The 24015-nt window shown below is 33.2% G+C and overlaps 1 pseudogene across 1 annotated transcript; it reads left to right on the plus strand.

The window, feature by feature from the left end:
* The first annotated feature begins 706 nt into the window (after window positions 1-706).
* On the plus strand, window positions 707-20188 carry LOC306665712 (pumilio homolog 3-like; annotated as a pseudogene). Its single transcript has 4 exons — window positions 707-819; window positions 2220-3621; window positions 18502-18685; window positions 19907-20188. The product of its transcript is annotated as a pumilio homolog 3-like (transcript).
* The last annotated feature ends 3827 nt before the right edge of the window (window positions 20189-24015 follow it).

Raw genomic sequence — 24015 nt, forward strand, 5'->3', positions numbered from 1 at the left:
ATCACAATGGGTCCATTTGATAGAACTATTATATACAAAATTTAGCTTTTATAAAGCACAGAAGTCCTCATAAGCTATAATTAAGATGTCTAATGACATTTGATTTTTGCAAAATACCTTTCTTTTGGCATTACCTCTGTGTTTAGTAGAGATTCCTTTATGTCATTTAGGGCTTTCTTAGTAAAGTTAGTTAGGACTTTTATGTGCCACATTACACTTTTTAGACCAATATGAGGTATAGATATTGGGGCTAGATAATCATACTCGAAGAAGCAGAGATCAAGCTTGACTATGAAGGAAGTTAGGAAGATTTGAAGGTCTCAAAGTGACTCCAAAAAAAATCTTATGACTCTGACAATTTCCTTTGATAGTTATCAGACATAACTGACTATGAAGCTTTCCTTTATAGCCTCCACTCCAGGTCATTTGCTATTTTGATGGAAGAAATTGTCTGTTTTGGAGGATTTGTGGGTTGAAGCTCCCAAATTCTGAATTTGGGTCATTGATTAGGTTGTCTAATTTAGATTGTGGCCAGATCTGTGTACTCAGTCTAATAAGATGTTAGCTTTTGAGGTCAGATTGGAGGTGGAGGATTTTGGAAATTTTTAATGAGATAACCTAATGGGGAGTCCCTTGGGATGGACTGGTTAGATCCCATGTTGGAGAGATTTGACTGAGGTGGTGGTCGAGATCAAAGCATCCCTTGATGTCTCCCACTACTGACACAGTTCCACCAGAGAATGCCAGGGTGTCTGCTCCTACAGCTCCAATGGTAGAGGACCTCCAGAGTCTAGATGAGCCAAAAGATGAGGGTATCAGGCAGGGTGCCTCTGTGAGAGACAAAAAGGGATCTTACCTCTTCGAAGAATGAGAAGGCGGGTGTTGCATGTGGGGACAAAATGGCTTTTTGCCATTGTCTGTAGTCTGGAGGTCTGAATACATAAAGAATGAAGAAATTGGAGTGGATAGGCTTGAAAAGAGATACCTCCAACACCAGTAAATAATGTGATATAGGTCCTTGTTCCATCTACATGGCACTAAGGCAGCAAAAATATAACCTAGGATTGGGGTCAGTTTTTGGTCATGTACTGTCCACCATTGACCTATAGTGGACCTGGAAAATGTAAAGGGCCTCCTTCTTTGGGTATAAGATGGGGCGAAGAGAGAGAGAGAGAGAGAGAGAGAGAGAGAGAGAGAGAGAGAGAGAAATGGGAAGGGAATATGAAAAAGCAGTAGAGCTTCCTTAGGATGGGGAGGGGTAAAGAGCTCCAAACTCTATCGTGGGTTTTGGCATCAAATGAAAGCAAATGAAAGAGAGTGCAAAAAGAAAAAGAAATGGAGAATGACCTCAATAGATCAGTGATACTTTATTAAGCAATAAAAGGCATGTTTTCAGGAGAAAATGGCACCACTTACAATAAACGTCTGAGTTTCATAGGGATTAGCAGGACCAGATAGGAGGAATTTTATCAGTTGCTAGTGGTGGGTTCATTTAGGGCAGGGTAGGAGGGCAGATAGGGGAACAGTTGTAGATAAGGGAAGTTCCCTATTGTTCTCCTTTTCTCCAAGGGGGTTGTTATTTTCCATATTTCTTCACCCTAGACTTTAATCCTTTCTCTCATGTAGCAATATTTTCTCAATATCACTTCCATGTCTTCATGCAAAAGATATACAAAGTCTTATTTTTTGCTTTTATATACAAATTATTATGTATGACACATAGGGTCATGCATATATTTTATTTGTTTCTTTGCTCGTTTTTGATCATAAGTCCTGGAGATCTTTCCACATTGGCTCACATGGCATTCTTTGAATTCAAGTCCCTGAGGAAATCTGATGAAACCTCCACCCTCAAAATAGACTAAAGAGACCTCTCAGGAACACCTAAGGTAAATTTGTTGTATGAAAAGATTAAACAAATAAATAGTATTTTTATTACCCTATATGGAAGAGTCTATTGTATGCAACACTGTTTTAAATTTTAGTTTCTTAGTTTCATTTAGTAGATACTAGTTTATTTAAAATTCAAACAAAATTTTATTACTATTTTCTTCTCAGTTTTCCATGTTACACAATCTGTAATTAAAACTTCTGCCACCATTTAAAATCTTTCAAATGATTAAAACAGGTAAATTAACTTATATATGGTAGAAAATTAATTTTAAAGTGTATTTGCAGTGCTGCCTCAGCCCCACATGCGGGAGTTGATATGATGGAAGTCAAAGGGAAAAAAACAGATTTCATAAAACCAGTGATTCTAATTCTTCAAAGGCATTCCCCCAAAAAGTTAAGGATGGTGGACCTAAAATCTCATCTAAGAACCTTGAGAAAAGAGCTACAAAACTTGGGGAAAAGGGTATAGACCAATTCAAGAATAAATAACAGGAGTACAAAGGACCAAAAAAGAAATTTCAGCAGGTGAATAAATTCAAACACAAGAGAAAATTCCAGCCAGAGAATAAAAGTGATGAATCAGCAGCTAAGAACCCAAATGGGATGACTTCAAAAAGAAGAAAGAACTGAAGCAGAGCAGGCAGCTCAGTGACAAAACCAACTCTGACCTTGTTGCTGGAGCAAAGCAGATCTGGGAGATCCTAAGAAGAAAAGATGTGACAAACAAAGAAGAGTAAAGTTGATGAGTGACTTGCAGAAGTGATCCAAGGGAAAATTAAGACTACTGTTTTTGTACATGACTCAATTCCTATGATCCAGTGTTGCATTCAGTACCGTAATGAAGAACAGAGAAAATAGGCCTTTGAAGAATTGTGAGATGATTTGGTTGAATTAAGTAAAGCCAAATATTCCAGAAATGTTGTTAAGAATTTCTCATGTATAGGGGTAAACCACAGGTTGCAGAGATTATCAGAAGTTTTAAAGGCATTGTGAGGAAGATACCGCATCATGCAGAAGCATCTGCCATTGTGGAGAATGCATACAATGACAGTCCTTTTGGAGCAGAGGAACATGCTGACAGAGGAGCTTTATGGGAACATATTTCAGCTTTACAAGTCAACAGATCTCCAAACTCTGGACAAAGTATTAGAGGTATAGCCAGAAAAATTAGAGCTCATTATGGATGAAATGAAACAGATTCTAACTCCAATGGCCCAAAAGGAAGCTGTGATTAAGCACTCATTGGCCCATAAAGTATTCTTGGATTTTTTTTACCTATGCTCCCCCAAAACTCAGATCAGAACTGATTGAAGCCAATCATGATGCAGGGGACTACTTGGCAACACACATATGATAGTGCCTGAGTGGCCATGCACTGTCTGTGGCATGGCACATCCAAGGACAGGAAAGTGATTGTGAAAATAATGAAGATTTATGTTGAAAAGGTGGCTAGTGGCCAATACTCTCATTTGGTTTTACTTACTGCTTGTTATTGTATTGATGATACTAAGCTTATGAAGCAGACAATCATCTCAGAATTATCATTTCCTTTCCAAACACAGTAAGTGACAAATAAGGAAGGAAGGTTCTCTTGTACTTACTGAGTCCCAGAGATCCTGCACATACAGTATCAGAAATCATTGACGTTCTTCAAAAAGGAGATGGTAGTGCAAACAGTAAAAAAATCACAGCAATCCATCTCATTCCCACATTGGAAAAAAAACAAAAGTACCAGCAAAGGATTAGAAACTCTACTTGAACAATTGACTGCATAGGTTGAAACAGTTAAGAAAGCAATGGAATCATTTTTTTTCCCATTCTCTGTTCTTTTCCCAGAGAAGAATGGCAAGGGTCCACTTTATTGATAATTTGGGAGCCCTGTACATATGTTTCTTCTTTGTATAAGAATCTGATTATATAAAAATATTTTTAAAAATGGAAAAATGTATTTTCAATACCTCATTTCTCATGGGAAAATTACTAAATTACATACAGAAGAAAAACAAGCAAATATGAAATTTTTATATCTGTTGGTTTGTATTCTGTCTGTCCCCAAAAAAGTCACAGAGCACATTTAATATCATTTCATCATCTTTCTTAAAGTATAGTTAAGGAGCACATTTTATATTTTTTAGAAAGGATATTCTCCAAATTTTAAATTTATTTATATTTTTCATTAGATTCTCATTGATAAAACCCAGTTTATCTCCTTTCTCCATTTCCATAATATCAATATTGCAATCAGGATTACATAAAGTGGAAAATGAGGGAACCCTTCCAAACTCATTCTATGAAGCTGGAATCACCCTGATACTAAAACCAAACAAAGACACATTGAGGAAAGAAAACATAAGATCAATATATCCCTGATGAACATAGATGCAAAAATTATTAACAAAATTCTGGCAAATCACATACAAAAACATATTAAAAAGATAGTGCACCACAATCAAGTGTTTGTCTCAAGAATGCAATGGCGATTCAACATCCAGAAATCAATAAATGTAATTCAACACATCAATAGACTTAAAGATAAGAATCATACAATTATTTCAATAGATGAGGAAAAAGCATTTGATAAAATACAGCACCAATTCATGTTCAAAACACTAGAAAAAATAGGGATAGTAAGAACATACCTCAAAATTGTAAAGGCTATATATGCTAAGCCCAAGGACAACATAATTCTAAATGGAGAAAAATTGAAAGCATTCCCTCTAAAAACTGGAACAAGATAGGATATCATCTTTCTCCACTTCTGTTCAACATCATCCTTGAAACTCTAGTCAGAGCAATTAGAGCAAAGAAATTAAAATGATACGAATAGGAAAAGAAGAGCTCAAATTATCACTATTTGCCAATGACATGATTCTATATTTAGAGGATTCAAAAAATTCCACCAGAAAATTTTTAGAACTAATAAATGAATTCAGCAAAGTAGCAGGATATAAAATCAATACCTGTAAATTTAATGCATTTCTATTCATATGTGATGAATCATCTGAAATAGAAATTAGGAAAACAGTAGCAGCAAAAACAAACAATGCTTAGGAATCACCCTAACAAAAGAGGTGAAAGGCCTCTACAAATTCTGAAAACTACAGAACATTAAAGAAAGAAATTGAAGAAGACCTTAGAAGATGGAAAGATATCCCATGTTCATGGATAGACAAAATTAATATTGTAAAAATGGCCATACTTTCAAAGGCACTATACAAATTGAATGCAATTTCAAATAAAATCTCAATATCATACTGCATAAAAATAGAGAAAGCAATCATGAAATCCATTTGGAAGAATAAATGACCAGAATAGCCACAGTAATCCTCAGCAGGAAGAGTGAAGCAGGAGGTATCACAACACCAGACCTTCAACTACACTACAGAGCTAAAGTAACAAAAATGGCATGGTATTTCATCAAAATAAACAGGTAGACCAATGGTACAGAATAGTAGACACAGAAAACAATTAACAGATGCATGAAAAAATGTTCAAAATCTCTAGTAATTAGAGAAATGCAAATCAAAGTACCCTAAGAGTTCATCTCACCCCAATTAGAGTAGCTACTATAAAGAATACAAGCAGATATAGGTGTTGGGGAGGATGTGGGGGAAAAGGTACACTCATACATTGCTGGTGAATTGCAAATTGGTGCAGCCACACTGGAAAGCAGTATGGAGATTCCTCAGAAAACTTGGAATGGACCACCATTTGACCCAGCTATCCCACTCCTCACTTTATACCTAAAGGAATTAAAATAAGCATTTATTACAGTAATACAGTCCCATCAATGTTCATAGCAGCTCATTTCACAATAACTAGATTATGGAACCCACCTAGATGCCCTTCAGTGGATGAATGGATAAAGAAACTGTGGTATATATACACAATGGAATATTACTCATCTTTAAAGAAGACAAATAACATGCTAAGTGAAATAAGCCTATCCCAAAAAACCAAAGGCCAAATGTTTCCTCTGCTAAGTGGATGTTGATATATAAGGGTCAGGGGAGAGGGTAAGGGAAGAATGGAGGAAGGTTGGATTGTGTAGAGGGAAATGAGGGGTGGGGAGGAGTCAGGAGGAAAGAAGGAAGGTATGATTACATGAATGGTGTGACTCTACATAGTGTACAACCAGAGAAATGAAAAGTTGCACCCCATTTGTGTACAATGAATCAAAAATATAAAAAAATTTAAAATAATTACATAAAATTTTAAAGCAGCGAGTACATTTATAATTAATTTTCTCTACTTAATTTGTTTAGGACTTATAGGAAAGTAAAGCAGATTAAAGAAAACTCTTGGTTTTCTTGGATTATTTTTTTAAAACTTTCTTTGCTGCCATTAAGAATATAAAGATTTATTTATTCAACATACATTTGTTGAATACCTATTCTGTTCATGAAATTTTCTAGAAACAGTACTTAAACCAGTGAACAAAATAGAAAAAAAAAATCTCCTTTGCAGAATTTTCATATTGAGAGAGAAACACAGAGACAAAATTAACAAAAGACATAAGACCTAATATATATGGATGCTAACTAAAGTGAAGAGAGACCTACTGAGGATCTGAGATTTGAGCAGAATCTTAAAGGAAGCAAAGGAAGAAGTCATGTGAGGCTCTTTCTTAGAAGAAGCTTCTGGCACAGAAAGACCTTCTGGAAAAGCTCAATGGTGGGTGAGTTATGAGTCAGGAAGCTGGTGTCTGAAGAGTGGAGGAGGAGAACATCAAAGGAATGAGCTGAGTGACTTTCTTATCTCCCAGTGAAAGGAGAGCTCCTGGAGGGTTTGGGAGGAGAAGCTGCAGGATCTGTCCCATGATTTTACAGAAGCCCTCTGGCTGCCATATGGGTCCAAGAGAAGTCTGGGGACAGAGATTGGGACCAGATTACAGAAGGAGAGAGAGAAGATAATGTGGAAAGTGTGGTAGTGGTGTAACTGTGAGAAATGACAGTTGTCGTATATATTTTTAAGACCGCACTTACAATTTGCTGATGGATTAGATGGAGAGGGTAAGAGAAATATCCTGAGAACCTGAAAGAATAATGTTGTCATTTACTGAGTCGTAAAAATATTATGGAAGATATTGTTTCCATTTTAAAATAGGAGTCACACTGTGGGATATGTTAATTTTGGGATGCCTCTTCAATTGTTAAGAGACATTGAATATAGGGTCTGATAAAGAACTCTTAGCTTTTTTACATAAATGTTCCATTTCTCTGGTCAGATGATGTATACTATTCCAAACAATGCAGTTTCTTTTTTTTGTTTTGTTTTGTTTTGTTTTCTTTCTCTACTAAAAGTGTCATAGAATTTGTTCCTAAATTCAGTTACTGCCACAGTTGATTCCTTTATTTTGAAGTTAACTTATTGCTTTGCTAAAATTAGACATTGTTTTTTGAGTACTTGAGTATTTGTGTTAAATTCTATCTACATATAAAAGTATGTTAATAAGGAAAGATAGGGAAGAAAGAAGAAAATAGTTATACCTGATCTTAGCATCAATACCTCTTATTTAAAATATAATTCATTTATTCAACATTGAAGACAAAAACTTCATTAAAAAAAGGAAGAGTATTATGAGTTGCTGTTGGAGTAAAAACTTTTCTACCTTCTGATAAAATTCATAGTTATAGTTCTAGTTAAATCTAAAATTTATTCCTTTTTCCAATAAACACACTCACTTGTTTCTGTAAATACATGAGAGGTCATCATAGTTTTTTACCTTTCTGAGTAGAGTCTAAACCATAGTTAAAAGGGTAATGGGAAGTACAACAAATGGAAACAAATGTAAATATTTCAAATAATATTTGATGATTTCAATTACTTATTTCTCCAATAAATAGTTTTTCCATTATCCTATTTAATATAGAGAATATTATGATCACCATAACTAAATGAACATGCTAGCATACTACCTAAGTATTTACAAGTACTGCCCATGGCCCTGCTAAATTCTAAATGAGCTATTTATAACTAGCACAGTTAATTGCAGAATCTCAATTTTAACATTAAAAAAAAAAAAAAAAAACTTGAATTGGCCAAGATAATTTTTTTTTCTTTCACAAAACAAATAAAATTGTAGAAATTTAATTCTCTATGTTTTATTTAAATGCGTTGTAGATTACTCAAAGTTCTATCAGTTACAGAGAAAATAATTTCAAATGGAATTCATCAATTTTCAAATAACACACATAATATAATTCACAAGTGTAGGAAATGTACTGATATCATGTTTCTTGTTAACAAATTTTAGTGATATTTAAAATATTTGGATAGATACCTAAATAGCGTACTGCATATGTTCATGAAAAATATTTGCTATGATTGTTAAAATAAGAAGCATGTTTCCTATACCATGAATTCTGTTTATAATAATATTCAATATGTTAAGTATTTTTAAAAAATAATTATTTACTTAAGGATAAATACAGAGATCATAGACAGAAGTTACCAGTTCAAGAAGCAATGTTCATTGTATCATAACTATTTCAGATTGTAATTTTGTAGTTAACTGGAGAGTAATTAGTTTGCCTCTTTACCTAGATTATAAACTTGTTAATAGTGGTAAGTGCATGGAAAATCTTCCTCTCACTCCTAAGAGTATATTCTTAAGGAATAGAGTCAAATATTTGAATTTCACCACTGAAATTGCACTGTGAATTCCACTTATATATTGATTTTAACAGTTTTCTCTCGAAACAGTTTATTACAATTAAGAGTAATTTTTACTTAATTAATCAAAACCAAAAGGGCAATATGATTAATCACATACAAATAGCCTTAACATATTTTTAAGATGAACCTTTATTTTGGCTGAGTCTGGAATAAAGGAACACTGGCACTTAAACTATACTTTTAAGTTATACATAATATTACAAGAAACTAGCTTCAGTATAGTCAAGACTCAAGCAGAATTAGGCTATCCAGGGGTGAGTGGAGGTTTGCTGGCACGAGGGTGGGGCAGGTAAATGAAGGGAACTGGAGGCTATCATGCAAAGTGAAATAAACCAATCCCAGAAAACCAAAGGCTGAGTGTGGTGCTGATATGTGGGTGCCGACCCACAATAATGGGGGCAGGGAATAGAAGTTCATTGGATTAGACAAAGGGGAATGAAGGGAAGGGGGGTGGGAAGGGAACAGGAAAGACAGTGGAATGAATCTCAGATAACTTTCCTATGTTCATATGTGAATACATGACCAGCGAAACCCCATGTTCTACCACAAGAAGGGGATTTTAATTAGAATAAGTTATATTCTACATATGTATAATATGCCAAAATACACTATGCAGTCATATCTATCTAAAAAAAACCTGTTACTAGAAAAAACATATTCTCTTACATATCTAATTGAGTCCTATAATAAAAATAACTTAGAGAAGACAGCATCATGTTGATTGGATTATTACTGCACGTTTGTTAATAATAGAAGAGGAGGCAATTTTCTAAAAGTACAAAACCTGTTATAGATCTTAAAGATTAACTTTAAAATATATAACGTCTTAAAAATTATTTGTATGAATATAATTACTCAGAATTATATTAAAATTCTCCTCTTGTGACCTTATTTTTGGCCCATGCTAATTACATTCAATATTTCATGCCTGATTAATTATGCACGTACTGCATTTTGTTTGATCATGTTCTACAGTGTGATTTCATTCCTTGGTTGTTGATTCTGTATTAGGGTCATGTTTAATTAAAACCTAAAGAAAAAATATACTAGTTCAAACAGAACACTTCTCAATAATAAGTACACATAATCAAAGTTGATTACATGGAGTAATAAAGTCCTTCATCTTCAGGGATACTTATTAATTATATACCAATCAAATAATAGTTTTAAATTCAGTCCACAGATATAATTATTTCCTTTGGTTCCACTTCTTTTCATTTATTACCTGTTTATTACTGACAGGGTGGTTTTTCTTTGAGCATATCAATTATTCATGCAGCAACTGGCATAACCATTGGCAGATCACTATAAAAGTTCATGGGCACTTTATAAACAATGTTAAGCTGCTCTTTGTTTAGTCATAAGTGGCTATATCATGCTATTTTTCTGCCTGCTTGCCTGAATTCAATAGCCTAGTATAGGAATCAAATCACTAGCTCTGCAAATGCAAATCACCTAGAATATGCAAATTAGCAGTTTGTTTAAAAATGTGGGTGTTTGGTTAAGGACACTAAATCATTTTTTCCATCCATAGCTATTTTGCTTAATTACAAACTTGAATTGCAGTAGAAAACAAAACTACTCCCAAATCACTCAGGTCCAACCTACACTTCTTTAGCATCCTTTTAATTAAACCTGGTTTCTGAACATTAATTAAGAGCTCTATAGAGATAAAACTGATTGAGAAAATTTAAAATATATGAATACATGCTGACCAATTAGAAAAAAAGTTGTGTTTGCAGAAAAGGAATCCTATTAACCATCTCAAGAAAATTGTACAAATGTGCTATTATGCGATGCATGGATTTAAAGTGAAAAATGAGTTGACAAGATTACATAATCATTTCCAGGAGACAAGTAGTCTCAAGCAGAATTTATTATAAAAAAGTCACTTTTAAGACTCCTCTGAACATAATACATTACTAACTTAAGAAAATGCTTTTATTAATTGCTACATGTTTGTTTATATACTTCAAAGTTACTAATGTATTGTGTTAGGAATATCAACTACATAACAATATCATTGTCAAATCTGACCTACTTTAAAACGTTTCTACCAAGCGGGTTAAGTCAGCATCTCACTTCATTGGAAGAAACAAAAATAATGAGAAAATTTTGCCAGCAGGTCCACTGCTAGCCCCAATGGTGATTTTACATAAATTAGAAGAGATCCTCACTCAAGATACTTTATTTCCTTGTGTCAAAAATTTGTCACAATGTACTCATTTTGTAAAAAGAAAATATTTTGCTCACTGTCATGAAAATCAACTCTATGATGAAGATGGTGTCCCCAAGAAGTAACTCAATGTTACATTTTGGGGGTTATTTTTTTTCCTGAAGAACATGTATCATGTTAAAAAATATGTTATCCTGGAGTTAAAATACTCCATGTAAAGTGAGTGGATGGGTGAACTGTCAGTATATGAACTAGAGGTTATAAAAATTGTAATACCAATTTTAATTCCTGAACAAAATGTCAGTGTCAATGTACACTCTAATGATAATCTGTAAGAAATATTTGAATTTTGGTGAATTCACCTATGAAACAGTAAGAAAGGCATCAACCATGTAAAAATATTACAAAACTTATTCAAACTAGTAAATGCAAAGCAAATTGAGATGCCATTTTTAATTAAAAGAATTTTAATTTTTCTTTCTTCTTTTGTCTTTTTATTTACTTTTTTAGATTATTTTTAATGAACATTTTGAATAGTTAAGTATTTTAAGAATTACCTCTATTTTATACTAATTGAATGGCAAATCAGTGCAAAATACCTAGAAAGCAATTTGGAAAAATATAAACACACTTAGGGAGGGGCTCCACTATTATCCATTATTCCAATTATTCCTAGATACACCCTCATTCACACACCCAGAAGCCTCTTAGTCATCGGCCTATCTTGATCCAATCAAGCTGACAATTCAAATTAAGCATTATAGTGAGTTTCTCAGGGAAAATGCTGAATCATCCAAGAAGCAGGTAAAATATTACTGTTTTTAATTATCAAATTCAAAGTAGGCTTCAAACTATATAGATGTGTATATATATGTATATATTTGTGTGTGTGTGTATATACATATATATATAAGAATTCATCTTTTTAAAATGTATTCTAAAAACATCCCGAATATACACAAAGATACCTATTTCTTTTCTATTTTTCTTTTTCTGACATAAATGGCTGCTGTAATTCTGCTAAAGTGACAGTGACATAGATAAAGTAAAATGCTGAGAGACAGGACATACCATGTAGGGAAGAGATATACCATTCAAACTGGCAATTTAACTTACAAATATATTTTTAAGACTAGCTTCTTTCCTGAGTTAGATGAGCCATTGGGTCATGGGCAGAAAAGCAGATTTTTGTCCTTCAGATGAGAAACTAAGGTGGGGGAGGAACAAGGAGGATAAAATTGTAGGTGAAGGGTTGTAAGCAGGTGCTGGAGTAGGAGAGGGTGTCCTGGCCAGGAATAGTCTGGGCACGATGACTGGCAGACGTGAGCAGCAAGTTGGAAGTGGGGGCTACAGATGCACTGGGACAAGTCAGGGATGGGTATTCTTTCTAACATATACCCTGATGCCCCCTTCCCAAAGCTCAAAACAGACACCTCATGACCCTCAGCCTGAGGTCATTCTGAGAGTCCTGCATGTGGGGCACATATGAAAGAGGCAGACAGACACAAGATTGCCTCCTGGTTCTGGGTAGAACAGGCTGGGAAGGAGGATCCTGAACTTTTCTTTCAACTTCCTAAGCCTTGGGAAAAGAGCCAAAGGTCTCTATCCCTGAGATCTGTGAGCTAAACTACTTGGCCCTTGATATGTTCCTTACCTATTTATTAAATGAGTCATGTACTATGAAAATAAAAAAGAACTATTGATCTATTAATTTAAAAAATTAAATGGAAACAATAGAGGATAGCTAATACTTACGATTTTATTTTTACTTTTCTTATTTTAATAGTTAAAACAAAAGCTATATAACTGTTTCAGTTTTAATCAAAGAACAAGAACTGATGAAAAACATAAATGTTTTCTGCCTTCTCTTCATCCTCTATTTTCATTTCCTTCTCCAGCAGTAAGCAATGTCAACATTTTAAGGTCCATCATTTTCTCCATGTATTATTTTTACAAATGTACATTTTTAAATATCAGTATACTTTACATTCATATATTTTCAAATATATGTGTAGATGTATATAGATGAATACATAAAACAGATTTCTACATAATCTATGTGTAACAGCATATAATTATAAATATATATGTTTTAAAATAGTGTTTTGCTATTCATTTCTTTATAATTGCCATTTTTTAATATTATCTTAGAAATTTTACTTGTCAATACATATATATCTACCTGTTTGTTTTTCACAAATGATTCCTGTCATCTGAAAGTTAAATGAGCCATGACAAATTTAATCAATTCTTTGTTGATTTTCCATTTGGGTTTTTTCCAAATTTTCATTCTTACAAAAATACTTAAATAAACATGACTGAACACACAAATATTCTGGCAGTATAAATCCCTAGAAATGGAAGTGCACATTTAAACTCGTTTATTAATAAGTTTTACAGTTAACAATTTCAGTAATATACTTAATCTTTTACATTCTGACAAGCGATAAGAAATGCTCTTTCTGTATTTTAATTTGTATAACAATTAAAAGTACATTTAGGAGTCATTTGCATTTTTTAGATACCTTTATTTATAAATTATTATTACCTTATGCTCATATTGGTGTTGGCTTTTGTGACTTTATTAATCTCTTCTCTGTTATAAATATTACTGTTTTGTCACAATCAAATTCAATCAAACTTAATTGATTAATTAAGTTAAACATTTAAGGTAATTTAAAAATTTCTATAAATCCTAAATTTGATGGACAGGTGATAGTTTTGACAGATAAATCAAAATTTTATAAAATGTGTGAGACACTTGCAATAAATCATGGAGGTATTGGTGGAAACTGATGCTTCAACAAGTTTGAGGACAAATAACTTTGACAGTATTAAATTAAGAAATTATAGTTCACCATAGAGCCAAATCATGATGACTTATTTTTCTAGCACACATTGTTTTGTTCATTGTTTCACATGGTTAGCCTGAACTTTGTCTTCAATAACCTCTTTAGTTATATAATTTCCTCCTGGATCTATCATACTTTCTCATTGTTAATGTTTCCTGTTTGTGTTTTCATATTTCATTCTTGATTAGACAATATAATTTCTTTCTATTCCTCTATTAGTGTAAATAGCATTTATTTGTTTTTAATATTTGCTTTTTTCTATAGTTCACAATTTATTTTTTAATTGATAGTAAAACAAAAATGTACTGATACATGCAGTACACTGTGTGATGTTTCAAAATATATATGTGGTATAATATTTAAATCAGATTAATATTTAAATCTCTAATTTAATGGATAAAAAATGTGATACATATACACAATATAGTAGCATTAAGTCATAAAAACACAAGGAAATCTTGTTATATGCAAAAATAGGAATATAACTGGAGATCATTATATTAGGTACTTTTAGTTTTTCATATATTTAAATATTTTTATCCTTATTTCTTTTATTTTTGTTTATTGTCAATTTCAGTTATTAAAAATGCACTTGATATCAAAATATATTATTATAATTTTTATTTCATACATTTTGGTATGTATAGAGTAGTATCCTGATTATTATTTCTTATTAATATTTGCTGAATTTATTTTTTACTTTTTCATGAACATAATAGTCATTTAGAGGTATTTTAATAGATTTCTATTTGGATTGATTTGTTTTTTCCTTTCCTTTCTTATTCTGCAGGCTCTTAGCAATAAATGATACAGAAAGTACATATCAAATTAATCATATAATAGAAACCTATTATAGGGAAAATGAACAAAACAAAAACTTACAACCTTAAAGTTTAACAAAATTGATGTGATTGAGTTCTGAATTTATCTTTTGTTTCCTGGCAGCCATGACAACAAGGAAAGTACATCAATTGTAGAATTAAGCTTATCAGGTAGAAAATACGCCTCAGGGTAAAAGAAAAAATGAAGATTTTCTTCATATTTAATCTCAAGTAAAAATTCATGTGAGTTTTTTATAGTAGATTTTAATTTTTACAAAAATGTCTTGAATAATATATGTACAGCAAATGCATCAAAGACCTGGAACTTATTAATATATATTCACTTTAAGAAATTTATGTATGTGGTGGCTAGTTATTATTCTTGAACAACTCTTACTCTTCTAGTTGCAGGTGGCTATAGCACTTCTTTGCTCACTGAGATTGTCCAGCCATGTGAAAAGTTTAGTCAATGGTTATTAAGTATAAGTATTACTTAATTGCCTGTGTGGGTTCTCTACAGCACTTCTTCCTTTTATGGTACAATGACCACGTTCAAGATGGTAACCATGCCTCAGTCCATGGACCAGAGTTAGAATATTGCAGAGCAGGACCACTGGAGACTCATAATGAACTTAAAGTGTGAATAAGAATTAAAACCTACGTAGCTTAAAGTCTCTAAAACTAGGAGGTTGTTTATTACCTCAGCATAATCTGGGCTGATAGAGTGGATTTCAAAACTGATTCATCCAAAGTAGTTTTATGTTATACATAATGTTTAAGTCATTATATTTTTTGTAGTGTCCTTTGATCCAAAGACATATTTGAGTAGCAAAAATTTCATAAGCATAAGAATTTTCTCCAGGGTTTGCTTCACCTTGATAGGAACCGAAAAACAGCTATTCCAACCTATTCTCTAACAGGAGCCAGAAAAATCAGGTTACTCGGAAATAAAGGGAGATTCAAATGTTCTTTCTGAAACGCAGAAATGAGTCTGTCAGAATTTCAGCTCCATTATAAAAATTTTAAGGTTTAACTGGTATTATAATAACACACAACTTTTCTACTTGTGCAAGAAATTATTGCAAGAAAAGTTAGCTTTTTCTTAAAATTTGGCTTGGAGTTCCCTGTCCCCCACAAAACTAATACGAGCAATTAGTTGACTTTGGTATATCAAAATTCTGTCCTATAATCTTTACTACTTAATTAGAATGAAGAAAATATAGATTGATAAAATTATTATGAAAATTACTTTGAACTTTAAATTACCAATCTCGGAAATAAGGAACATCTTCTGCCTATCCTCTTTTTCCATTCTTTTTTTCTTTTTTCTCTTCTCTCTCATGCTCTAGTTTTGCAAAATCCAATTTGCAATGCTTGTCTAGGTGGGTAGTCTTCCCTTAGACTCTCTCCAACTTTTAACTAGTTTTCAAATATTTCCTTTCTTGTCCTATTCTATAAATTGTGAATCTGAACTCTTTCCTACATTAGAAAACTACACTGCAATCAAAATGAATTGATAACTGAAAAATAGTGGACCTCCCTTCTCTGATGTCCTTGAACATAGGATCAATCTTTAATAACCTAAATGAATCGCATAGTATAGAAATTATTTTTGAAAATAGTGTTCTCTGTAGTTTTCAAGTCAAATACTGTAGGTCAAAGATCACTCAATCTATCAGTTAGAAATGGTGGTTAGCTAAAAAAATATATAAAATAAATTGGCTCATTTTATTTCCATTGAACATTAATTTGTCACATTAGTACACACTAGGAGTAGATTGCATTACTTTAATAGAATGCCTAAATACCTCAAAGTCTTGAGTACATGAATTTCCATGAATGTTGCATTAAAAAAAAATCTTAAAATTGCAAAGGCACATTTTTCAACTACAGTCTCCACTATAAACTAACAATAGCTTCCAGAGCATCAGTAGGAAGATTAAAATGTTATTTTCAACAAGAAGAAAAATACATGCAGACATATTCACCATACAAAGGCACACTCTAAATGATCAGCTTGTCTTTTCTATAGCCAAAACTCCATCAATAAATTGGTAGCTTTAAAATATTAGATCCTCCAGTTTGTAATGTTCATAGTGTTTCATTATATACTCAAATATTTATACATTACATGTGTTTATGAATTAGTTCTTTTGCTTATGTATATGCTGCTGGTTTCCATTTTTGCTACTCCAACTCCTGTATTTCTGTACCTCAGATTGAAAACACAAAAGCAAATGAAATATGTAGAGACACTGGAAACAAGGAGATAAAGTCCTGGGAGCCAAAGAGAATTGCTTCAGTAAGAGTAGATGAGAGATTGAAAGAAGAATTGACAGCTTAAGTGTGGACGTGTAGTAGAGAATAGAGAGTGAGGAATTATTAGAAAAGTGGACAGTTTGTAACAGGTAAAATTCAGATAGTAGGAAAATCTTGAATACTCATTGGTGGAAAGAAATTACCCCAGATCATCCTGCTAGACATATTTTCCAACATTCTCTTCAAAATCGAATACTATCTTAGAGATTGGAAGAATCTAATAGTCATAAGTTAAAATTTCTAATTCAATTTACTGAATTAACACTGAGCCACCACACCAACTAAAGGTACGACCACAAAACACAGATCCCAAGTATCTTAACGCCATACCAATCTGCTTTTACAGTTGCCTCAGATAAACACAAATGAAATAAAATTTAAAATACGGTATAATTGACAGGATTTATTAGTGATCAAACATCTGTTCAGTGGATTTTTCAATAAGAAACATATTTCAAATTGGCAATCACTTCTGTTCCTGAATTGCACAGTACTATTTTATGATAAAACTGCATACCTAACATACCTAAATTTGGATTAATCCATCAATAAAACTGTTCTTTTATAACCAACTCAGCTTTCTAAAGAATTTATTATCACCTTACACACTATATTGCTGCAGATTTATTCTTGGTTAGCATTTTTAGCCTAGTAGTATTTTGTTCAAATTTATGAGTGATTTGGGATTGATAGAGTACATGCTTAATTAGATTCAATAACCTAATTTTGGGGAATGTAAATGTTGTGTTAAGTATGAAGAGTGATATCAATAATACATATTTCTACTTTAAATTAGTAAAATCATGTTTAAATGTTAGTTGAAATGCAGTGACTAGTAATTTGAACACTGTTTTTAGAAATAAAAGATTACACAGACATGAAACTTTTCAAATAATTAGAACTCACTCGCTTTAATCACTAATACCATAATAATTCCATATTATTTCTTTTTAATGGATGTTCTTTTTTATTTTGTTTTTAGAATGCCTTCCACATGACCCTGTCTTCACAAATAAGATACTAAACTTAAATATTTCCTGAGAAATCAAACTCATTATAATTTTTATTATGGATCTTTGGAAATGAGAGAGATTTATTCAGATTCAATGCCCTTAGTCTATGGTCACTTAGCCCAGTTGCCAAGGCACATAGAGCACAACTCATCATATGGTGGCAAGATCATGTGAGGAGGAAGGTTGTTCACCTCATGGTAGATAAGAAGCAAATAGAGACAGACAGAGCGTGGGCCAGAACCCAAATATCTCTTTCAGGGCCACAACCCTTGACTTAACTTGTTACCATTAGGCTCCATCTCTGTGGTACCACATGTGGAATCTAGTCTTTGATATGTGAGGCTTGGGTGAGTATTTCAGATCCAAACTGTAGCCAAATACAAAATGATTACACAAATGGTATGCCTTTACGCCATGTACAAACAGAGAAACAACATGTATCCCATTTGTTTACAATAAAAAAAAAAAAAAAAAAAAGAATCAAGTCAGGCAAAAAAAAAAAAAAAAAAAAATGTAAAAGGAGCAAAGCTTTAAGGACATACCACATCTATCAAATGTCCTAAATTTTAAGTATATTCTTTAAAGAAATATTTTAAAAACACCACAAGACATACATACTATGTGTTCATGTTCCAAATTATTGCAGACTAGCACCAAATGTACTGAATTGTATAAAAGGCCATAGCTATGTTTTCACTTATTTAGTGGTTAATGGACCCTGATATCTATTTTTATGCTCTTGATGTAAGCTATACCATTCCAACCTGTACCATTTCCCAAGAGTTTGGAAGTAACTTTCTCTTCTTCTTCAGTGTTCAGGAACAAACTTATCTTTACCTTGTGCCTGACCGAAGACTTTCACCACACAGTGACTCTATTCTTCATGTTTTCCTTGAGGCTGGCTTTGCAGAGGACCCTGATGTGGAGAGACCAGTAAGAGACTAGAAAGTGAATGTCATTGGGTTGCTTTGTTTCCAGGTTGTTTGAAAGTTGAATACCTTCCTGTGGAATTGTTTCTACAGTGATTGCCAATTTTCTGCTTGAGAGGTTTATGATCAAATCATCTCTGGCAGTTTTTACTTGGGATTCTTTCTGCTATTGATGTGTCAGGACATTTGCTAGCACATGTTAAATTGTTTTTCTACTGTGGTCAACATTTGCAATTTTCAATACCTTCCAAAATGAATTACCCAGACCATATGACTTAAAAACTGATGGATTTCATGGAGAAATTAAAGACATTAAAATGGAAAGTGGGAAGACTGTGGTTTAAATAGTTAAAAAAAAAACAATAATTTTCAAAACTAAGCTTCAAATAAAGATTCTGCTGAAGAATAAGGAGTGTCTCCTGAAATCTAGTAAAAACGCAGGGAAAGGTTTAATATGTTTATATAACAACTACAATTAAACATAACAATAAACAATAACTTAGATAAATGGCTTATTTTCTTTGGGCTTCAACTTTTTTCAAATATTATCTAAAAAAAATTTTTCTTAAACTATGCTCATAGTCTGTCTGGGTATGGTCTCCTGAATGATAGTGTTTATCTCAGTTTTTTATCTTCTCTGGGAGTAAACTGTAAGTAAAATAATGAATGACATTCTTTAAGAAGATAATGCAATGATAGCAATGTTACATTTGCATGGAATTAGCAGGTCTGTGACACATACTGTGCAAGGAGAACTCTGCAAATTACAAGAACTCTGTGTACCAGAATTCTGCATAGTAGCAACAGAAGTACATTACATCTTTTTCAAAAAACTGCAATCGCTAATGCTCTTCATTATATCCGATGTCCTGATTACTTAGCAAGTGATAAGTTGACTATATAAGAATAAATTGGATATAGAAGTAGTTCTGTTCCAACACATCTGAGTCATTTTAACTTGACTCAGCCTACTGTAAGACAAAAATACCTGTTTCTATTTATGATTGTCTATCACAGAATCATTTGCAAATTATATATATTAATGTAAACATGGATCCTTTCAAAAGTCCATTTCAATCTAACATATTCCTTGTGCATGTGTATGTGTGTGTGATTTGTTTTATTACAAAATCCCATTTGGTAAGTGCTTCCCTGACCCAGAAGAGAGACTGGGTAGCCTCTGAAAGTTCCAAGGCTTTCATTTTATCTTTCACCCTCTTCTTAGAGGAGAGTAGGGCATGAGGGCTGTGTCAGGCAGTCTCGGAAAGGCCTCTTTTGGACCTCTGAGTGCTCATGTTGCCAGCAATATGCCAACGGCACCTTGATGGAGCTCCGAGGGCTCTCTAGTTTCATGGCAGGTCTGAAGGTGTTCCTGTTTGTGTGCCTTCACAGTGGAACGACTGAAGCTCACACAGATGCCCAGGCCTGGTCCTTCACTCTGGTTGAGAGCAGGACAGGATATAGGAAAAGGTGGTCAAGGGCTAAGGGAGAAAAGATTGCATTTTAGATCCCTTTTGGAGCCTGGAAAGTACGTGGTTTCTTGGGAGGGAAGGGCTGTGGAAGCCCCACTCAGTTCTTGGTTTTGGAAGTGTCCTATTTTCTCTTGATGGAGAACCACATGAGCAGGGGCATGCCAATGGATAAAAGGGGTTATACCCCAAAGGTTGCCCAGTCCAGAAAATGAGTGTAGAATCTCCTATCAAACTCCCATTGAATCGGGATTTCTCCCTGTCCAAGTGCAGTGGAGCCAACCACCACAGGCAGGGCCTCCTGGGTCAGGTAAGTAATTGTTGCTAATGTGAAGTAACCGACCTTGAGAGAATGGAAGAGTATGGTGTGGGAGAGGCTGTTAGCAGGAGCAATCTGGTATCATTTGACAATGAACATACAGGAGACAATGCCCAAGTCTTCTGGTATTAAGGAATCATTAGATAATTTCACATCTAATGCATAAAATTAGTGAGACCATTTAAGTATTACAATTTATGGATTATTCCCAGAGGTAATACATACATTAAGAAGATGATGGTAATAATGAGTAAATTTCAAGATAACTTGAATGTTTTTCAAATATCCCTCAAATATTTACATTATAAATAAATGTATTTTTATAATTTCATTTCTTTTACATACCAAGTGACTTATTTAACATTGTAGTCTATGGCCAGGTAGTATTTATTTTTAAATAAAAAATAAGAGATAAATATCAAAATTAATGGACAACAAATTCAGAAAGCCATAAATCCCCTTTTCTGAATGTCCTCAAATTTCATTCACGTTGTAGCCTACTACAAAATTTCCCTTTTTTAGAATGGCTGAAAAAAAAAAAAAAAAAAAAAACTAAAAAATGCTGAATAAAATCTCACATCATTTTCATCCATTCATCTGTCAGTGACTATTTAGGTAGTTTCTACATCTTGGCTATTGTGAGTAGGGCAGAAATGAACACAGGAGTGACAATATCTTTTTGAGATTCTGATTTACACTCTTTTGATTAAAAGCAAAAAGCAGAATGCTGGCTCCTACAGTAGTTCCTTTTTTTAAATATTTTGATAAACCTACATACTCCTTTCCAGAGCAGTTGTACCATTTCACATTCCCACCAATGGTGTACAAGGATTCCAATAACTACATATTCTCACTTATACTTGTCTTTGATTCCTTAGTAATTGGCATACAATGATATTTCATTGCCACTTCAATCATTTCTTTGATGATTAGTAACACTGATCGTCTTTTTGAATACTAGTTGACCATTTCCATATTTCCCTTAAAGAAATGTTGATTCAAGTCATTATTCTGTTATTTCAACCATACTGTCAGTTTTTAGAATTGAATTTTAGTCCATCCATATATATATATATATATATATATATACATATATATTATTTTTTTTATTTAGCTTTTAATTATTTACAGACTGCATTTTGATTCATTGTACACAAATGGGGTACATCATTTTGTTTCTATGGTAGTGCACAATGTAGATTCATACCATCCTTACATATTTTGGAAATTAAACCTTTATAAGATATATGGTTAACCAGCATTTTCTCCTGCACCATATGTTGTCTCTTTATTCTTCTGTTTCTTCTGTTATTCAGAAGTTTTAATTCAATGTAGTTCTACTTCTTGGTTTTCCAATTTCGCTTTTGTTACCTCACTTTTGGTATCATATACATTAATTCACTCTCTAGACCAAGGTCATGAATCTTTTCCAGTTTTACAATTTCACATATTTTATTTAAGTCTTTTAATTCATTTTATCTGAATTTTGTGAATAGTATAGTATATGGGTACTATTTCATTGTTTTGCTTGTAGATATCCCATTTTCCCAATGCTATTTGTTAAAGGGACTCTATCTGCCCTATTGTGTATTCTTGGCACCCTAGTCAAAGATCAACTGACTCTATATTGTGAATTGTTTTATGCTTACATTGTTTCATGGCTCTATATGTCTAGTTTTTGCCAGTTTCATGGTGTCAATTACTGCAGTTTTATTATATGTAATATGTTTTCAATTCATGAAATTTAGATCTCTAGTTTGGTTCTCCTTTCTCACTACTGCTTATATGGAGTCCTTTGTGGTTACATACATATTATCCTATTAAAAATACTTTCATAGTTTTATAGAGGTTCCCTTATTTATGGCTCACCATTTTTCTTTATAATTTCAAAATTCTCTTTGGATTTTGATATAATGTACTTCAAGATTAATTTATTTGGGTTCATCTTATTTGCAGTTCATATACATTATTGGATCTGGATATTCATTTCCTTCCCAGATCCATAATGTTTTCAGCATAAAACATCTTTTTTTTCTTAGTAATAATAGCCATCCTAACTGTGTGAGGTGATATTTTATTGTGATTTTAATAGGCATTTCTTTTTCTTTCATGATTAGTAACATTGAGCATTTTTGTATATACCAGTTGGCCATTTAACTTGAAAATTTGTCTATTTCATTTTTTATTCCATTTTCCTGGTTCTTTCTCTCTTCTCCCTCTGGAATGTTAACAATGAAAATATTGGTCTCCTTGATTGGTGTCCTACAAATCCTTTCAACTTTATTCACTCTCTTTCACTCTTTTTATTCCTTTGACTGAATAATTCTTCTTTGAGCTGTCATGCATCTCTGTTTCATTAGAGTTGTGTTCTGGAAAATTTTCTTGTTTCTTTGTTTGGATCATTTTCCTTCATTACTCCATTTTCCTTAACTCTGTGTTAGTGTGTGTTCATTAGAAGTGTAACCACCTCTCCTACTTTTCACCATTGATTTATACAAATAAACAAACTAGGTGGGAATGATGGTACACACCTGCAATCCCAGTGATTCAGGAAACTGAGGCAGGAGGATCTCAAATTTGAGATCAGCCTGGGCCACTTAGTCAGACTCTGTCTCACAAATTAATATATATATATATTTTTTTTTTTTTTTTTTTTTTTTTTTTAAGGATCAGGGATGTAACTTGGTGGTAAAGAACCTCTGGGTTAAATCTCCAGTACCAAAAAATGAAAATTAAAAATAAATAAAACCACCCCCAAAACCTTCACCAATCAACTTCTGCCAAAGATCCTCAGAGCTTTGCAATTCTTTGTGTCAGTCCAGTCCACTTAACTTGGTTGTCAGTATTCTGTGGGCATCTAGAGTGTGCCATTTCCTGTGGGTGTAATAAGATAAGTGATATTTAAACCAGTTCCTTGGGCAGCCTAGACAAATTGGACCATTGGATGTTCTGTCTAACTCTCACCTCAGAAAGAAGCTGGGATTTTGAATAGTTTCCTATTTTCTCTGTGATGAGCTTGAGAAAGATTCTGTGGCAACTGGTATCATGTAGGTAAAATGGCCCTCTTTTTCTCACTGAAATCCAAGTGAGTGGAGTACACTGGCTCCTGTTGCCAAGACAAAAGCCAGTCTTTGGGGAAGTTTCTAGAAAATTCATGGTTTGGGCATGCACTGGAACACTTTACCTCCCCAAAGAAAAACTGGGAGCTTTTTTTTTTTAAACTCCTTCACTCCATGCAGAACTTCAGGGAGTTGCTTTGGTAGCTTATCATCCAAACTAGTCTCTGGTGTCACTGTCCCCTTTGTGGTTAGATTATGCTGTCTTCTCTCAGTGCTCTGACACAGGCATGATAACAGTCATGCCTTTGTAAGGCTCCAGTGAAGTCTGACCAATGTACCATGGGCCCACTCACCCTAGGAAGAAGGGATGTGGCAAATCTCAGCACAAGCCACTGTTTCCATTCTCCCACGGGTGGTTAGAGTATTTGAATTATAATTGAATTAGTGTGTTTTTGGCGAGAGGAGGAGTCCAGTGCTTCATATTCTA

The sequence above is a fragment of the Sciurus vulgaris genome (genome assembly GCF_902686455.1).
Source record: "Sciurus vulgaris genome assembly, chromosome: 7".
Lineage (NCBI taxonomy): Eukaryota > Metazoa > Chordata > Mammalia > Rodentia > Sciuridae > Sciurus > Sciurus vulgaris.